General features: G+C 48.6%; 1 long non-coding RNA gene across 1 annotated transcript; it reads left to right on the top strand.

The window, feature by feature from the left end:
• Positions 1-340: 340 nt before the first annotated feature.
• Positions 341-8,698, top strand: LOC116741242. The gene is made up of 3 exons (XR_004346083.1): positions 341-1,657; positions 8,234-8,435; positions 8,649-8,698. It is a non-coding gene; the product is annotated as an uncharacterized LOC116741242 (long non-coding RNA).
• Positions 8,699-18,406: the final 9,708 nt, after the last annotated feature.

The following is an 18,406-nucleotide window of genomic DNA, read 5'->3' as shown; positions in this document are numbered from 1 at the left end:
GGAGGGGAGGGCGGTCCACAGGCCTGGGGATGACTGGGTGGGCACAGGGCCTGGGACAGCGGGGTCCTTTCTCGCGCAGAGGAGGCAATGTGCCTGCACTGGCGAGGAAGGCAGCGCTTTGCCAAAGGCTTGGTCGTCGTCATCTGGGGCGCTCGGCCGGGGAAGGACTTCCTCCGCGCCGGAATGATCAACCCGGGGACGGGGTGAATGTGTAACTAGGAGGCCGTGCGTGGCCTCAGGTGTCCAGCTGGAGGCCAGCCCTGCGGGCGGGGAGGCAGGCTGACCTGCCGGGGCCGTCGCCGCTGGGGCCGAGCTGGCGTCTGGGGGAAACTGACAGAAGCTTAGGACGTACCTGTTCCAAAAAGTCCCCAGAAGACTGTAGACGTTGGCCACCCTGCACCTCACTTGAGGGAATGTGGCCTTTGGGCAGGAAGCATCTGGGCTCTCAGCCGCGGACGCATTTTTACGGGTACGAGTCGTTGGTGAATATTTTGACTTAAGGAGCACAACTGAATTCAGAATCCCCTTCTGTTGGAAATGCAGCGATAGACGTTGACTGAGAAGAGATTTTTGGTTGGGATTTTCCTCCATCGGAGCATGACCAGGGCCACGTGGTATCTCATAAGACCCAACCTTGTTCAAAAGACACAGTAGAATACTAAAAATAGGCCCTGGCTAAGCTCCCAAGCGACTTGGATGGTGGGGAAAATGCCAGGAAATGCATTTTATTCAAGCCCATGTGGCTTTGTCCTCCAAATTGGCATCAGACCTTCCCGAGATCTTCCCCTCCCCTCCAAAGGCTATCTGGCTCGGCATTTTACTCTTCTGTCTGATGCTAGCAGAAAAGAGATATCCTTGCTTCTAAATCACAGAGGAGGCCCCATCCTGAAATGTGGTGAGAACTGTAATTTCCTGGAATTCTTTTGTATATATCCCTTGTTCAGTGGCTGGGACACTTTGTTTTCTCATCTGGCTTTGTGCAAGTCAGGTTTGATTTGCACTCCTGTGTATAGCAGACTGACTCTGATTAGAGCTATTTCAGAAGAAAGACAGTGATCCCATTCTTTACATCTAAGGCTTCTTCCTGTCAGGAACTTCTGTGGATCATAAGAAAGGAATCATGGAGTTATCGAAACTGGACCTCGTGATTTGTGAAACCTGGACAGAGTGATGGAAATTCAGCGACTGTTTCAAAGCTGAGAGCAGTTTTCTTTACTGTGGAAAACGAATACTTAGATAGGCCTATGGAAAAGACTATTTGTTTTGGAAAAACCACCCAGAGAAGCCATTTTTGTTCTAGTTTGCAAATACAAAGCCGAATATCACAACTTGAAAGGGAAGTACTCAAGAGCTGAGGTGGGAAGGAGCCCAGCTTCCTTGAATAATAATGTGAAAGATGATTTGCACCTCAGCAGCGTTAGATCTTTGAGAGAAAATACATTTCTCCTAAATATTCTTGGAGACTGCTTTGATTCTGAGGTACCGTTGATTGTGTGGAAGGGAAACTTACTGCAAAATTAATTTGTGTTCTCTCCAGTTATTTTCTCCTTTCTCTTCAGGGGAGCCTTCCAAAATCCTAGGCACATCGGAAATTTGTCTAATGGAAATGAAGGGAGAAGGATTTCTTCGAAAGTAGGTCTTGCCCACCCCTCCTCAGGTCAGTGGGGCCTGGAAGCACCTGGTACTTTCCTTTTTGCTCCCTGGCAGTGTGTCACATTTAACGAGCAATTAGGAGCTTCAGGGGCTGCAGCCTCACAAGGAGTCCTATACCCCAGGACTGGCAGAGGCCCACATGGGTAGGGGCCGTTGTATCTCTGGAGGAACCAGTGGGGACAGATGGGCTCCTAGACAAGGGTCAGACCTAGAACGGCGGCCTGGTCCCCTGGAGGGGAGCCTTAGAAAGGGCTCGGGATGAGAATCCAGCATGACCCTGACATTCTGGGGGGCGGTGACACTGGGAACAAAGGGACGTGGCATCCTTGGCAGAGGCAGTCTTGGCGGGGGCACTGGTCACAGTCTCTGTGTCACTGTGTTTTTTCTTGATTAACTGAAGGAGGTGGGAGACAGGAGCCAACTTGTGTCTGAGTATTCGGGGACTCAGCAATACCTGGGTGATGCTGTGAGAGGCACCGAGCTCTGCACAGGTCGGTGGAGGCTTGAAAGGGAACCTTAGTTAGACACCCAGGCTGCTGACACCTGTGACCTGTAACTCATGTCTTCAAGGTGGAAGAGACCTCGGAGGCCACCGGACAGGTTTGCTTTCTAGTGCCAAACAGAACTTCCACTGTAATGGGACCTCGGGGTATTCAGTGAGGATGGGCTAAGTTAGCTGTAGTAACAAAGGTGTCCCAGCATACATGCAGTCCATCTCTCACTCAGACTGCCTGCTGCACTCATGCTGGCAGAGGCTCAGCTCCACTTGGCATTGGTAGACCCAGGGTGCCCCAAGTCTCAGCTACACACATGCTCCTGCTGTCTCTTGGGCGCCACGTGCATTAGCTCGTGAGGATCCCTTCAGGAACTGATAGAGTCACTTTCATCGACATTTTGCGGGACACAGCAAGTGACGTGGCCACACCTAATGTCAGAGCGCACAGTGTCGTCACTGCTGCAGAAGGAGAGAAGCGGGTACGTGGAGAGATGTGACATCCCCCCCAGCCCAGGAGGTCTCGCCTGTGCAGCCAGCTCATCCCGCTTTTATTTTAAACAACTTTGTTGAAGTATAACTGAAATTTAAAGCACACGCTTTGATAATTTCTGGTATCTGTGTGCACCTGTGGTCACTACGACTGGGGTGTCACTGCTTCCAGGCCTTTAAGGTGGACAGAAGCATTTTTTTTTTATGATTCTATTTTATCTGCTGTGTGCTAATTAGGAATAACTGCTTGTGAGGTTATCTGAGTGGTGGCGTTAGGGTTTATAACAGGGTCTTCGCCTCACCACTGGCCACCTTCCATTCCTAGCTGCTCACCGCCATTCTCCCCACCCGTGGTGCTGTGGATCTTCTACCCCCATATTTCTCATACGCCCCACATATGCTGTTACTATTTTTGCTTTCAGCAGGCAATTCCCTCTGTAAAATTGTGGTCAAATACACATAAAACTGACCATCAACCATCTGACTTGAAGAGTACCGTTCAGAGGCATTCAGTCCCTTGGTATCCGTGGGGGAACCGGTCCCAGCAGGCCCTGCAGATACCAAAATCCATGGATGTTCAAGTCCCTTAGATAGGATGGCATGGTGCAGTTGGCCCTCTGTTTCCGTAGTTCCACAGCCACAGATTCAACCAACCACAGAGAGAAATTTCAATCCGTGTTTGGCTGAATCTGTGGATGCGAAACCCATGAATATGGAGAGTCCACTGTGTATTTATGGGAAAAAAATCCATGTATAACTAGACCCACGCAGTTGAAACCTGCACTGTTCAAGGGTCACCCGTATTCACATTGTACGACCATCACCACCCTCCATCCACAGAACTCCTTCCATCTTGCGGAAATGTAACTCTGCACCCTCCGCTCCCATTCCCCTCACCCCCTGCCTCCTACAAACACCCTTCCATTTCTCGGTCTGTAAATTTGACTGCTCTGGGGACCTCATGTGAATGCAATCACAATGGTTGTCCTCGGTGACAGGCTTATTTCACGGAATATTATGTCCTTCAGATTCAGCCGTGTTGTAGCAAGTGTGAGAATCTCCTTCCTGTATACTCCACTGTATGTTTTTACCACATTTTCCAGCAAATTCCCTTTTTAATAGGTTTAAACAATAAGATCCAACATCTCATATTGAGCCCATAGGTAGCATATCTAGGACTCCTCAGCCCTAGGTGTGAATGCACATCTCCACTTGCTGTCATTTCCCTTTTGCCTGAAGGACTTCCCTCAGTGGATCTTGAAGCACAGGTCTGTGGGTGATGAATTCTTTCAGCTTTTGTATATCTAAAAAAAATTTTTTTTTTTTTTTTTTTTTGCGGTACACGGGTCTCTCACTGTTGTGGCCTCTCCCGTTGCTGAGCGCAGGCTCAGCGGCCATGGCTCACGGGCCCAGCCGCTCCGCAGCATGTGGGATCCTCCCGGACCGGGGCACAAACCCGTGTCCCCTGCATCGGCAGGCGGACTCTCAACCACTGCGCCACCAGGGAAGCCCTAAAAAAATATTTTTTTATCTCTGTTTTTGAATGATATTTTTGCTAAGTTTCGATTTCTAAATTAATGTTTTTTTTTTTACCCCTAATAAAATGTTTTCTGGCTTATGTTGTTTTTGATCAGAAGTCTGCTGTCATTCTTATCTTTATTCCTTTGTATGCACGGTGTCTTTTTATCACTGCCTGCTCTTAAGATTTTGTCTTTATCTCTGATTTAAGCAGTTTGATTATGATGTGCTATGATGTGGTTTTCGTCCTCCAGTTTCATTACATTTCTTTGTTTTGTTTTATGTGTGTGTGTGAGTTTATAGTGTTTATCAGATTTGGAAATTTTTCACCCATTATTTCTTCAGATAGTCTTTCTGCCCCTCCCCTCTCTTCTGCCTTGGTAACTGCATCACACATGTATCAGGCACTTGAATTTGTCCACAGTTAACGGCTACTCTGTTTCATTCCTGGCCAGTCTTTCTTTCAGTGTTTCATTTTGGATAATGTCCATTGCCCTGCCTTTAAAGTCACTAATCTTTCCTGCAGTATTTCATCCGCTGTTAACCCCATCCAGTGTATTTTCCACTTCACATATCGTAGTTTCGTCTCTAGAAGTTCACCTTGGTGTGTGTGTACCATGTTCAGTGCTTGGTCTCACCTCTCGCATCTTGAACCTCTGGAATATGTTCTAATAATGGCGTTCATGTCATTTTCTACTAATTTGAGCATCTGAGTCATTTCTGAAGCTGTTCCTATTGGTTGGCCTTTCTGCTTGTTGTGAGTAATGTTTTCCATGCCAGGTAATTTTTGATTGGATGCCAGACATTGAGAAGTTTACTTTGTTTATATATGTAAGTATTGCTGTACTTTGTTCTGGGATACAGTTAAGCTATTTGGAAAGAGTTTGATGCTTTCGGGTCCTGTTTTTAAGCTTTTGTGGGGGGCCCAGAGCAGCATTTTGCCCCATTACTGAGGCCAACACCTTCTGACGACTCCACCCAGTGTCCTTGAACTTGAGGACCCACTGTGGTTCTGGACTTAGGCGCTCTCCTGGGCCCTGGGTGGGTGCTGGGGATTCTCCCCTCCAATCTCCGCAGGTGACCCTTCCCCTGGCCCCAGGTAGCTTCCTCGCAGGCCTGTGTGGGTCCATAGATGAAGGCATGAAGGGACCCCCTCTCTGCACAGCTCTGCCCCTTCCTCACTGGGCCCCGAGGACTCCCACTCTGTCTGCCCAGCTCAGGGGTGCTGCCTGCTCCTCAGGCCGCGATCTCTTATCCTCACTCACTGCCTCATTATTGATCGCATCCAGTCTCAGGGCTTTAAATATCTGGTAAAGTTGATGCTGCCAGGTCTCCTTCTTGCCTGGGCTTCTGTATACAATCGCTTCCTTGATATCTCTTACTTGAACACCTATTAGGTTTCTTACTACTCACAAAATAAACCCCAAACATCCAACGTTCTCAGCAAACCCGCGCCCTCAGCGAACGGCAGTTTGCTCAGGACAAAACCTTGGAGTCCTCAGCTTCGCTCTGTCGCTCGTGCCCGCGTTTGGCCGTCAGCAAGTCCCCCTGGCTCCACCTTCAGAATCACCTTTGCCCACTGTGCTGCCCCCTCACCCACGTGCCCCTAACTGGCCTCCCTGCTGTCTGCTCTCCCACAGCTGCTGGAGCGAACCTATTAAAATGTAGATAAAAACAAAAAGAACGATCCTTTGAAGCAGCCAGGGATGGGGGTGGGGTGGGTGGCCACGCTCTGCTCAGAACCCTTCCTCTCATCACTTCCCAGGGCTCTATCTCTCCTCTGATGCTCTCCTCCCCCACCCCACCCCCACTAGTCTCATGGCTCTGATCACATAGGCCCTCTTCTTGTGTCTTGAACACACCAAGCAGGCTCTGGCCTCAGGGACTTTGCACGTGTTGTCTCCTCTGCCTGGAATGCTCTTGCCCAGACGTCTATGTGGGTTGTTCCCCCAGAGCCTTCATGTTTTCTGCTTATATGTTACATCATCCATGAGGCCCTCCCTTTCAGACATCAAATTGTGATTCCCTCTCCTCCCCAGCCCTTCACACGCTTCCTCCTTTGGTCTCCCCAGCATCTACCCCGTACATCATTTATTAGTATAACATCTGCTCCCCTCTAGGCTGTAAGCTCTGTAAGGAGAGGGGCTGTATCTACCTGTCTTATTCCCTGCTCTGACCTCATGCCTAAAATAGTATTGGGCACATAGAAAACCCTCAATAATTAAGTAGCTGTTGAAGGAGGAATGAATGAAATAAAACTCAGCAGCTCTTTATTAATTTGGATTTAGTTTAATATAATAAACTTAATTTTAAACTTGTTGATTTATGGGAAATTTAAAAGTCAGTAGTTTCATATGCCACCATGTAATTGTGGAAAGGCTGTAATAAAACCATTTAAAAGTATCATCTAATACTATTTACTGAGGACTTAATTAAACATTAGGTATAGTGCTAAGTGCTTTACATGTATTATAAAACCCAGTCCTCACAACAAACTCATAAGGTAGGTATTATCTCATTTTGTAGATTAGGAAACAAAGGTCTAGATGGATTACATATTTTGCCCCAGTTCTCACTGCTAGTATGTATCAATGTTGGGATTTTTCTCTAAAGCCAAACTAAACAAGGCATGTCTCCTTTTTTTGTATTTTTATTGTATGGTTCCATTTATACGAAATGTCCAGCAATGGCAAATCCATACACACGGAAAATATTATACATTAGTGGTTGCCAGGGGTTTGGAAGAGAGGGAAATAGGGAATGACTCCTTCCAATGGGTGTAGGGTTCCTCTTGGTTGATGAAAATGTTTGGCAGCTCGGCAGTGGTGATGGTTGCACAACACTGTGAGAGTAGTAAATTCCACTGAATGGTACAGTGAATTGTAAAATGATCCAAATGGTGAATTTTGTGTTATGTTCATTTTACTACAATAAAAAGGAGAAAGAATTAGGGAAAGGCTGAGAGTTTGGGAAACTAAGGTGAACTGGTCAAGAAAAAGACAGCTCTACTGTTCGGTGTTCTCTCAGCTCTCCCAGTGCATTAATCCTCAGCAAAAAGTAGCCTGAACTTGTACACGATAGTCATTCAACACAGTCCAGGGAAAAGTAAATAAAATAAAACCCAACTCTTCTTCTTCAGCACATGTATGAAAGGTTAACTTGCTGCTCAGCCACGTGGACATACATGAAGACGTTTCACTTTAGGTGTCCTCTGCTTCAGTACTTTACTCACAGCTCATTCACACATGTAGGCAACAGCATTCCTTAATTCGATGGAATCTGCAGTGCTGGTTGTGATCGGTCTCATGAAAAGAAAAGGGAAGGAGGAAAAAGCCTCCACGTTGGCTTGGTCATCTTGGGATGAAATGGATGCAGAAGACAGCTTGATTGTCAAACTGGAAACTGTTGTTTTCCTTTTCCTTTTCTTTTTGTCTTTCCTATAAGGTCTTCTGTCCACTTCCCACCACCTTCTTTCAAATAGGAAAGACACTAATTAGCTGCTGGATTTTTTTTGTTGTTGTTAAAACAACTATTGTTTTAGATTTCTTGTTGTCCACTGAATGTTATTGTTTTTACTGCCAAATGAGCTTCGGTGGTTGATGTAGGGGGTCTTTTGGGAACTTTTTCAAGTTTAAATGGAAAAGTGGTTTTTTTTTAACATCTTTATTAGGGTATAATTGCTTTACAATGGTGTGTTAGTTTTTGCTTTATAACAAAGTGAATCAGTTATACATATACATATGTTCCCATATCTCTTCCCTCTTGCATCTCTCTCCCTCCCACCCCTCCAGGCGGTCACAAAGCACTGAGCTGATCTCCCTGTGCTATGCAGCTGCTTCCCACTAGCTATCTACCTAACGTTTGGCAGAAGGCATGTCTCCTTTTTATCTATAATATGTAAGAGAAAGAAAATGCAGTATAAAAACATCCAAAACACAGAGGTGTGACTTGAAAAGGCATTAAATTGTTGAAAGTAGGGGAACCTAAGAAAGCCGATGGCCTCTCTGGGTGCTTTCTGTCCCTTCCCTTGACCCTCACAACACCTGCCCAGGTAGCTCCCCTCACCCTCCTTTACAGCTGAGGATGCACCAAACCCAGGTTCTCTCGGGCACCACAATGCTGAATGTACAGAGATGTGAGTGGGAGACTTCCGGTTGTGAGATAGAAAACAACACTGCAATTAACATCCTGTTCTCCATGACCAAGCTCAAGGCCTTGGACCTCCTCTAAAAGCACATGGACTTGTTTACGTGTGCGGAACATACCGCAAATGCTCAATGTGAGTACACAGTGTATAGCATTCAGTTGAGGCTGGAGCTATGGGTACCCTTCAGTGATGTGGTCACTCCCCCCCTTCATATTTTAATTTGAAACTTACCAGTGAACCGTCCATTAGTTCTAATAGGAACGCTTCTCTGCATATTTCTGCATTTAACAGCATTTGTATTCAGGGATTACTCACGAGTTCTTTGAATTTTTGTTCTTAACTCAGAAGAAGAAGATTGGGGCTTCCCTGGTGGTGCAGTGGTTAAGAATCCACCTGCCAATCCAGGAGACACGGGTTAGAGCCCTGGTCCAGGAAGATCCCACATGCCGCAGAGCAACTAAGCCCATGCGCCACAACTACTGAGCCTGCGCTCTACAGCCCGTGCTCTGCAACAAGAGAAGCCACCGCAATAAGCCCGCGCACTGCAACAAAGAGTAGCCCCCGCTTGCCGCAACTAGAGGAAGCCCGCACGTAGCAACGAAGACCCAATGCAGTCAAAAATAAATAAATAAATATTTTTAAAAAAAGGAGAAGAAAATTTTCTGGTTTTTGTTTTATTTTTATTATATTTTCCATATCAGATTAACTATCTGCCTGAGGATATTAAAATACACGTGTTTTCATTTTCTGATAAAAATGCTATAGAATTATCTTTCTTCTATTTCTTTTCCATACCGTGTTTTAAATCAAATGGCCTATTTTTAGCCTGGTTTCTTGTTTAAAAGATGGTTTGCAGGCTTCCCTGGTGGCGCAGTGGTTGCGAGTCCGCCTGCCAATGCAGGGGACACAGGTTCGTTCCCTGGTCCGGGAAGATCCCACATGCCATAGAGCGGCTGGGTCCGTGAGCCACGGCTGCTGAGACTGCATGTCCGGAGCCTGTGCTCCGCAACTGGAGAGGCCGCGGCAGTGAGAGGCCTGCGTACCGCAAAAAAAAAAAAAAAAAAAGATGGTTTGCAAAAACAAGTGGTTTTTTTTTTTTCTTTTCTTCTTTGATTTTCTCTCTAATCACCACCAAACAAAATTAACCAGAAATTTCTTTCCTGGGCTGATTTTTCAGTTTAATCAGTTTTACTGAGTTATAATTTACATACAACAAAATTCATCAATTTTGTGTACAATTCAATGAGTTTTGACAAATTTTGCCCCGTCGTGTAATAAACAACCACAACCATCATGATATAGAACCTTCATGTCACCCCAAAAGCTCTTTCATGCTCTTTCTAAATCTTCTCCTGGCTAATTTTTAAGAAGTTCTGATAGAAGATTACTGGCTTTCCCATGGGAAAATATAATATGTTCCATGAGATCGGAGTGGGTTTTTCTACTGCGAGGACACCCACCATATCCTCTATTTCCAGCCTGCTTGCCCTCCTCCAAACTCTGTCCTTTCTGTTGGTCTCCACATCTTTATTTGGGCCCAAACTGTAGCCAATACCATTTCTTTTGTGACAAAGGACCACAGAGCGGGGGCCTTAGACAGCAGACATTTACTGTCCCCCAGTCTTAGAGGCAACTCGACCAAGATCCAGGTGTGGGCAGGGCTGGCTCCCTCTGAGGCTGTGGAGGGGGATCTGTTCCCGCTGCTCTCAGCTCCTGGCGGTCACTGGTACCCCCGTGATCTCTGCCTTCATGTTCACGTGGTCTTCTCCCTTTGTCTGTCTCTGTGTTTTAATTTCCCCTTTTTATAAGGACACCAGTCACATTGGATTAAGTCCTAATAATCCTAACGACCTCATCTTAACCAATTACATCTGCAACGGTCCTGATCCTAAATAAAAGGTCAGTTTCTGAAGACCTGGGTGTTAGGACTTCAACATATGAGTGTGGGCTGGGGACACCATTCAACCCATAAATAACACTTTTCCTCACCCAGATGCTCCACAGAGCTGTAAATGCAGCACAGCAATGCTGTGTGTCAGTACAGGTCCTGCTCTCTCCTCCGAAGTGAAGACCAGTCTTCTGCAGGGTCTCTGAACGCCTGGGAGACAGGCAGAAGCACAGACTCTGGATCCCATCTTCAGAGGGTCTGATTCACTGATCCTGGCTCAGGGCCCAGGGATCTGCATTTTTTTAACAAGCATCTCAGGCTTCTGATGCAGGTGGTCCCCACACGTGAGGAATCCTGATGTGGGCTGGGGTGGGTAGCGCTTCATTGCTTAAGGACTCAGGCACTGACTGCCTCTGGGGCATGGAACGGAGGGCAGCAGAGGCTGAGTGGAATGTTAAGTGCGGTGGGTGCCGGGGCTTTTGTGTCTGGCAGTGAGGACATCTGGCTGGGAGTTAGTTCTCTGGTTAGAGGTATAGACGGGTTGGAAATCCACCATGGGCTAAAGTTCAAGCTATCCATGTTGGGGCAACTCCCTCCCCTTCAGGGCTCCCCACCACTGCCCCAGTCAGCAGAGCTTCTCTCCAGGGATGCAGCCGACACCAGCCGTCAAAGCTGGGGGGACCGGGTGGGTTGCAGGGCCCCCTCCTCACTCCCTCATCTTTCTCAGGAGGCTCTTGACTCGGGACTTTCCCTGATCCCCTCTGCTGAGATGGTCCATTTCCTTCTTAAAGCCCAATCTCTTCGGTTTCTTTCTTTCTTTTACTCTCCTGACCCCATGATTGAGTGATGGCTCAGTGTCAGCCTGGCAGAGAGTCTGGAGCCTCTGACCCAGTCAGAGCACTGGAGCGCTTTTCAGATGCCCCCAGATACGTGTGGGATGAGTGAGTGGATGAGTGAAAGCTGGTGTCACCTGTGTGGACTCAGTAACGACGGCCACGGAGATGATGATGAGCCTTTAAACTGTCCCAGGGGAGCCCACAGTCTGTGCCGAGACTGCACACCAGCATCCCCAGGACGGGTGAGCCACCCAGGCCCAGGGCTCAGGGACGCTTATTCTGAGGCTGCTTCTGTGGGTTTTCCTTCTGCCCCTTCTCAGACAGCTTGCGAGTTTCACTTTGCGTGTGAGTAAAGAGGGACCTTTCATAACTAACGACCCTCAGGGAACTGGTGATGTTGTTTGTGGGAGACGTGGTCTTGGAACTTGAGGGCTCTTTGGGAACCAATGTGCAGTGGGTTTGGGGGCAAGTTTGTGGCACATGAGTCTGAGCGGGAAGGAGGATAGAGAGACGGGGCCCACGCGGAAGCGGTGGCCAAAGCAGACTTCTCTTGGGCAACTTTACTGAGAGTTGAGATTACCTTAGCGAGATAGGAGCTTGAGCCAGTCCTGGAGGAACAGCCACCCTACGCCTCCATGTATTTTTCTGTTCACTTGGATCTCAGAATCAGTGGGGGCTCCTGGCTCCTTTAACTGAGCTTATTCCAAGGGAGTGCCCAGTTTAAGGACCGAGGAGACCCACTGTCTTCCTGAAGAATCTACCAGCACAGGGTGGCTCCAAGTCCATGGCTACAAGCGTGGGTGCAATGAGTTTCAAAGCTGCTCAGAAATCTGTGATTGGAAAACCAGTAAATCCTTGAATCTCTCTGCACCAGCAAATTTGAAGATCATAATTTAAGAAATAAAATTGAGAAACAATTCATGAAGGAATTTAATAAACCCGTAGGTATTTTGGAGTTATTGTCTGGTCAAGTGGTGCCCCCTGGTGGGCACTTTGTGGACTCTCTGCTTGAGCCCCAGGCTGCACTTTGGGGCAAAGCAAGGACAATCCCAGGAATTCCCAGTTTAGGCCCAGTTGGATGATTGTCTATGGATTGTCTACTAGGAAAGCATGTAATTTATTAAGGTGTTCTGGGTTAATTTGTGCCCCCCCAAAAGATATGATGAAGACCTAACTCCTCGTACCTGTGAACGGGACCTTATTTGAACACAGGATCTTTGCAGATGTAGCTAAGAAGAAATTTAAGATCAGGTCTTCAGGGTGGGCTCTTAATCCAATAACATTGCTGCCCTTATAAGAAGAGGAGAGAAGGCCACATGGGGATGGCAGCGCAGCAGAGATTAGATGGTGCAGCCGCAAACCAGGGGACTTGTGGTAAAGGCTGCCACCAACCCAGGAGCTGGGGCAGGGTGGGGGGAGCCCATCTTCCCTCAGGGCCTCCAGAAGGACTTTGCTGACTCCTTGATTTTGGACTTCCAGCCTCCGGATCTGTGAGCGAATGCATTTCTACTGTTTTAAGTCACTCCACTTGCCCTATTTTGTTACGGCAGCCCCAGCAGACTAATAGAGAGAGGCGGGGATTTGGAATCAGAAGACCTGTTTGGAATTCCAGCTACCACGCACTACCTCTGTGACCTTGGGCAAATCACTTCAGTTTCTTTGAGCCCCATTATTTTAAACTACAAAATGGAGAAATGCAGAAGTGTTTCCTTACCCCAAGGTTCCCATGAGGATGAAGGGTGATGCTGCATTTTGTAAGCTGTAGAGCTCTGCGCAAGTGTTGCATTATTATGCAAGGGAAGCTGGGATGTCGTGCAGTGCAGAGGCTAAGAGCTAGGCTCTGACGTCAGTTTGCCGTGGTCCATGTAGGGAAATATCATAAAGGAGAATATCATGGAAACTGGATTACCAAGTGAGCCAGAGGCAGTGACGCCCAGGAGAGCTGGAGAAAGTTAAAGGAATCTGTCATTTATTGCTCTGTGACAAATTACACCAGAACTAGGGTCTGAATACAATAACTGTGTATCGCTGCACACAGTTTCTGTGGCTCAGGAACCTGGAGCAATTTAACTAGGTGCTTCTGGTCTGGGGTCTCTTGTGAGGCTACACCGTCTGGAGTTTAGACTGGGGCTGCGGGCGCACTTCCAGGATGGTGCCCTCACGCGGCTGCTGGCCAGAGGTCTCAGGTCCTGGCTATGGTCCCCTCCGGAGGTCTGCTTGAATGTTTTCATGGCATGGAAATCCCTCCCACTGCCCCTTCTTTCCTACCTCACCATCTCCTTCCCTTCCTAGCGGTTCTTCACCTTCATGGGCCTGCAGACTCACTGAGACCTAAAGAGACCCATGGACCCTCCCTCCAGTGAGGTACATAATCCATGTACACAGAATGTCCTAGAGAGAGTTTCAGGAGGCTTCAAGGCCCACAGAGAGCTCTGTGAAACACAAATCTAACTGTGTAACTCCCTGTTTAAAATCCTTTCGTGACTCCCAGTGCCCCAGGATAAAAACCCCTCAGCACATCCTGATCTGACCCCAATTTCCTTTTAACAACAACAAGAACGCTGACATCACACTGAGTGTCTTCTGTGTGGCAGGGACTTTCATACTCTGTCTCATCCTTCAAAGGCCCCTGCAAGGACCGGGTTTTAGTATTCCCATTTTGGAGAAAAGGGAAATCTCGGAGCTGAGATGTGGCTGGTCCAAGGCCACATCTTCGAAAGCAGTCAGTTTGGGTTGTGTTGTCCAGTAAAAAAAAAAAGTCTGAGCTAAGGAGGCAGACGCGAAGGTGGGTTCCTCTGTTCACTCACACCTGTGCTGACAGTGCCCTTTGCTGCCGGTTCCGTTTGTTCACCTGGCTAGCAAGCATTCACCGTATGCCCGCCAATTCCGGGCTCTGTTCTGTTCCTGGGGCTGCAGCGGTGGACAAAGCCACGTTCCTGCCTCCTGTCTCCAGACAGAACTTGAGGGAATTGATAAGTAAATGTGGAACATGCCAGGAGGGATGCGTACAGTGGAAGAAGGGAGGGTGGCCCCGCGTGCTGGAGAGCGGGGGCTATTGCCACCATCCCCCGAGATGATGGAGGCTTGGGGGTGGGGCGATGAAGTAATGGGAAGTGGATGGGCTCTGGGGGTAATTTGGTGTTTTTGTTTTTTTTTTTGCGGTACGTGGGCCTCTCACTGTTGTGGCCTCTCCCGTTGCGGAACACAGGCTCCGGACGCACAGGCCCAGCGGCCATGGCTCACGGGCCCAGCCGCTCCGCGGCATGTGGGATCTTCCCGGACCGGGGCACGAACCCGTGTCCCCTGCATCGGCAGGCGGACTTTCAACCACTGCGCCACCAGGGAAGCCCAACTCTGGGTGTATTTTGAAGGTAGAATCGACTGGATCTGGATCTGAGACGTGAGAAGAGAGCCAACAGTGCATCCGGTACTGGCCTGAGCTGTTCTATCATCTGAGAAAGGGCGCCTGCGCGGGGAGCAGGTTGGAGGTTCCAGCTGTCTATCACTGAGGGACAGACCATCCCAGAGTCAGCTCTGGTCACGAGTCTGCCGTGTGGGCAGAGCTCAGAGCGGACCTCGTGGTCGCCGCGGCTCACAGGCTGGCTGGACCATCTGAGGCTCTGTGCACGTGTCTGCTGTTGATACTGGCTGTGGGCAGGACCCTCAGCTGAGACCCTCGGCCAGAAACCCCACATCTCACCTCCCTCACGTCCTGGGGGCTGGGCTCCAAGACTGAGGCTCCCCAGCCAAGGTGGAAGCACATGGCATGTTAGGCCCCAGCCGCGGAAGTCCCTCAGCTCATTTCTACTGTCCTCTATTGCTTGAGGGAGTCTCAAAGGTCGGCCAGGTTCAAGGGGAGGGGACCCGGCCGTGGCTGTCCGGGGGAGGGTGTCAGCATCACGTTGTAGAGGAGTGTATGGAGTGGGGATACCCTGATGCTTATCTTTGGGAAACAGCTACCACATGAGGGATGTGGAGACCAGGATCTGTCAAGTGTGAGTGGGGATGCTGAGTAGGTAGGTGGATGCACGAGTCAAGTGAGGTCAAAGTCAGAGAAATACAGTGTGGAGGCTGCCGTATACAGCTGGTATTACAGCCGGCGGGGATGCGTGGGGAGAGCGGCGAGAGGAAGGGGGTTGTGAAGCACGGCATTACTTACCACGCACTGAGTGGATATACAGACTCTGCATCGTGGGAGACATGTTGTGGAGACCATGCAGCTGGGCTCCCTGCTGATATTAGCGTCCATTTCAGCTCAGTTTCTGACTCTGCACTTTTTTCATCCCTCCCAGCTGACCCTGGTGCCAGAGCCCCACGGTCAGATCTCACACAGTTGCTTTTGTCCCCAGGAAACTGGCCTCTCTGCTGTGTTTTGCAGTGCCTTTGGGCTTCCCCTGCATAACGATAGCCATGAGTATTCAGATTTGTAGGAAACCTTTAACCTTCACCAGAGGTTAAAAAAATGAAAAATGAAAGAAAAGAAATGAGTGAAGAAAGCCACTTTTCACCCTTAAGAGAACAGATGAAGCTTAGAAGCAAAGCTCTTGTGAAGCATCAGGAGATCTTTATTTTGTGATCAGACTAAATGCCAGACTAACAAAAAAGGGTGAAACCCAAGCTTCTTAGCATGGTGCATAAAGTTGTCATAATCTGGCCCTTCCCTTTCCCACCTCATGTGATGCGAACCCCCATCATGTTCTGGTTACTCCACTCAAATTCCCAAACCTGCCACACCTGCTCACCTCTCCAGGGCTTTGCTGCCCTTTTCTATTCCTGGCAAACTCCTATGCATCCTTCAAAGTCCAGCTTAAATGTCCCCTACCCTACAAAACAGGTGTCCCTAGTCTTTGGTAGTCCTGTTGTGCTTATCCCAAGCAGAGAGTCAGTTCCTTCAGGGCTGTAATCCAGGGTACTCTTTTCTGCAGCTCTGGCACCCAGCAATGCCAGACACAGAATTGATAATCGCTATACTTTTTGCTTTTGAAATGGATACACTAAAACTTTAACGCTGCACTTTGGTGAAGAAAAGCACTTCGTTTCCCCTCTAATTGCTTGGTATTCCTTCTAGACTTGCCTGAGTGGCTGCTGAGGGAGGTCTCACCCCACCGCTAAGGTCCCTCATCTGTAAGGCAGCCCCACAGCCTGGACAGGAGGACAGTGTTGTCCCCAAACTCGGCTTGATTTCTGCCTGCTTCACAGATGGGGGTGAGGGAGCCCTACAAACTCACCAATTTCCAGGTCACTTGGCAGGATGGCTCTTATCCTGAGCTGCCATAGCCCAATGTCTGTTGACTCCTGTTCATAAAACCTGAACTCTCAGGAATCGATGGGCTTAACAAATCATTTTGACTAACTAAATGCATGGGCTACAGAAGCTGGTCCTAATGTAGTTTTAAGAAGCTTGAAGAAAAAGGGCAGAGGGATGTATACTGTAGTACTTTGTGAAAATGACATGGCTCTTAGAACATATGACCTTGCCTATATGAAGCTCTGTTTGTTCTAAAGTTTCTGATTTATAATGTTGTATTAATTTCTGCTGTACAGCAAAGTGATTTGGTTATACATATTATATATACATTCTTTTTTCATATTCATTTCCATTGTGGTTTATCACAGGATATTGAATATAGTTCCCCGTGCTCTACAGTAGGACCTTGTTTTTTATCTGTTCTCTATATAATCGTTTACATCTGCTAATCCCAAACTCCCAATCCTTCCCTCTCCCACCCTCCCTCCCCCTTGGCAACCACAGGTCTGTTCTCTATGTCTGTGAGTCTGTTTCTGTTTCATAGATAGGTCCACATCATATGTTAGATTCCACATATAAGTGATATCCTGTGGTATTTGTCTTTCTCTTTCTGACTTACTTCACTTAGTATGACCACCCCTAGGTCCATCCATGTTGCTGGAAAAGGCATTATTTCATTCTTTGTTATGGCTGAGTAATATTCCATTGTATGTAAGTACCACATCTTCTGTATCCATTGATCTGTTAATGGACGTGTAGGTTGTTTCCACATCTTGGCTATTGTGAGTGGTGCTGCTATTAACACTGAGGTGTGTATAACTTTTTGATAGGAAGCTCCGTTTATCATAAGGGATGATGGCAGAAATCCCTGTGTGACAGTTAACTGCAGACAGTTACTAGGACTTCCAAATAATATCCTCTGGTTGTGCCTGGGTGGCAAGAGCCGTCTCCAGGAGACTGAAGATTTGTGGGAGGGAGCAGGTGTGCCAGAGACGCCCCTTCCTGTGTCTCTCAATGTCTGTCACTACTAAGAAATAAAGAGATGCTTCTCTTATCCAAAGAGCAACAAGGAGTTCCCCTCCTCTGTGGTTGTCCTACAACATCAGTGAAGGGCTGTCTGAGGTACACAGACCCCTTTACAGCAATGCCAACATTTCTGGTCTCCACCCATGGGTCCTGGCGTGGGGGACGAGATCAACTCTCACGGTTCAGAAGGTACTGCATCCCCACCTGCTCATTCCCTGGGCTCTCAGGCAACCTCGAGATCCTCCCTGGAGCCCTGGAGGCCCTCCATCCTCTGGGGTGTACGGCCCCCTGGTGGGGAGTTGCCAACCAACACGCCGGGAGATGCGACAGCCCACGTGATTCGTGAGGAGCCAGGTGGGCACGTGCAGAACTAGGAAGCCAAGGGCCACGTGCTTCCTAGGAACTGGGGAGAGGCTGGAGGGAGAGAGTGAAGGGAGCAGGGTGATGGGGGTAGACTTGGAATCAGCGAGCCCAGAGCCGGTGGGAGAAGCTGGGGCCGGACATGAGGTTGCCCAGCATCTGTTCAGCAAGACTTAGCCTTGTCTTGACACTGATCTGATGCTAACGGGCAGAGGGGGTGGCCTGGCTTCTGGTGCCAGGTGGGCAGTCGTGTCCTGTCACGTCCCCGCCAGTGTTTGGGTTCAGCATCCTTTTCACTCCCTGGCAGCACGCTGAACTGGAGCACAAAGGGATAGGTGTGTGGACCCGAGCGGGGCTGCGGAGGGGAGAGGCAGCAGCCAGCAGCCCGCGTGCTGGGTTGTTTCCTGCTGGTTCCTTCCATGAAGTCCTTGGACATGTCTCTGCCTCCAAAGATACTGTGATCAAGTCTTGATCTAGAAAATAAAACACGCTCGCCCTTCTACTGCTGTGGAGCCCTGTTTGAACCAGGAGGCAGCCAGCAGCTGAGACGCCCATCCTTAAATCTGGAACAGCATCCCAGTCTGTGGATTGCTGCGTGCTCATGTCTAGACACGGGAGAGGCCTGGGACTTCCACACGCTGGCCTGGAAATGTCACGAGAGGCCCTGGGTCTGCTGCTCCTCCTGTATCTCCAGGGCACAGCTTGGCACTGACTGCCCTGTTCTCAGTACATGCTACTGAATGAA

The sequence above is a fragment of the Phocoena sinus genome, chromosome 16, assembly GCF_008692025.1.
Source record: "Phocoena sinus isolate mPhoSin1 chromosome 16, mPhoSin1.pri, whole genome shotgun sequence".
Taxonomy (NCBI): Eukaryota; Metazoa; Chordata; class Mammalia; order Artiodactyla; family Phocoenidae; genus Phocoena; species Phocoena sinus.
Note: the sequence above shows the minus strand (reverse complement) of the source record. Positions and strands in the feature narration are given on the sequence as shown.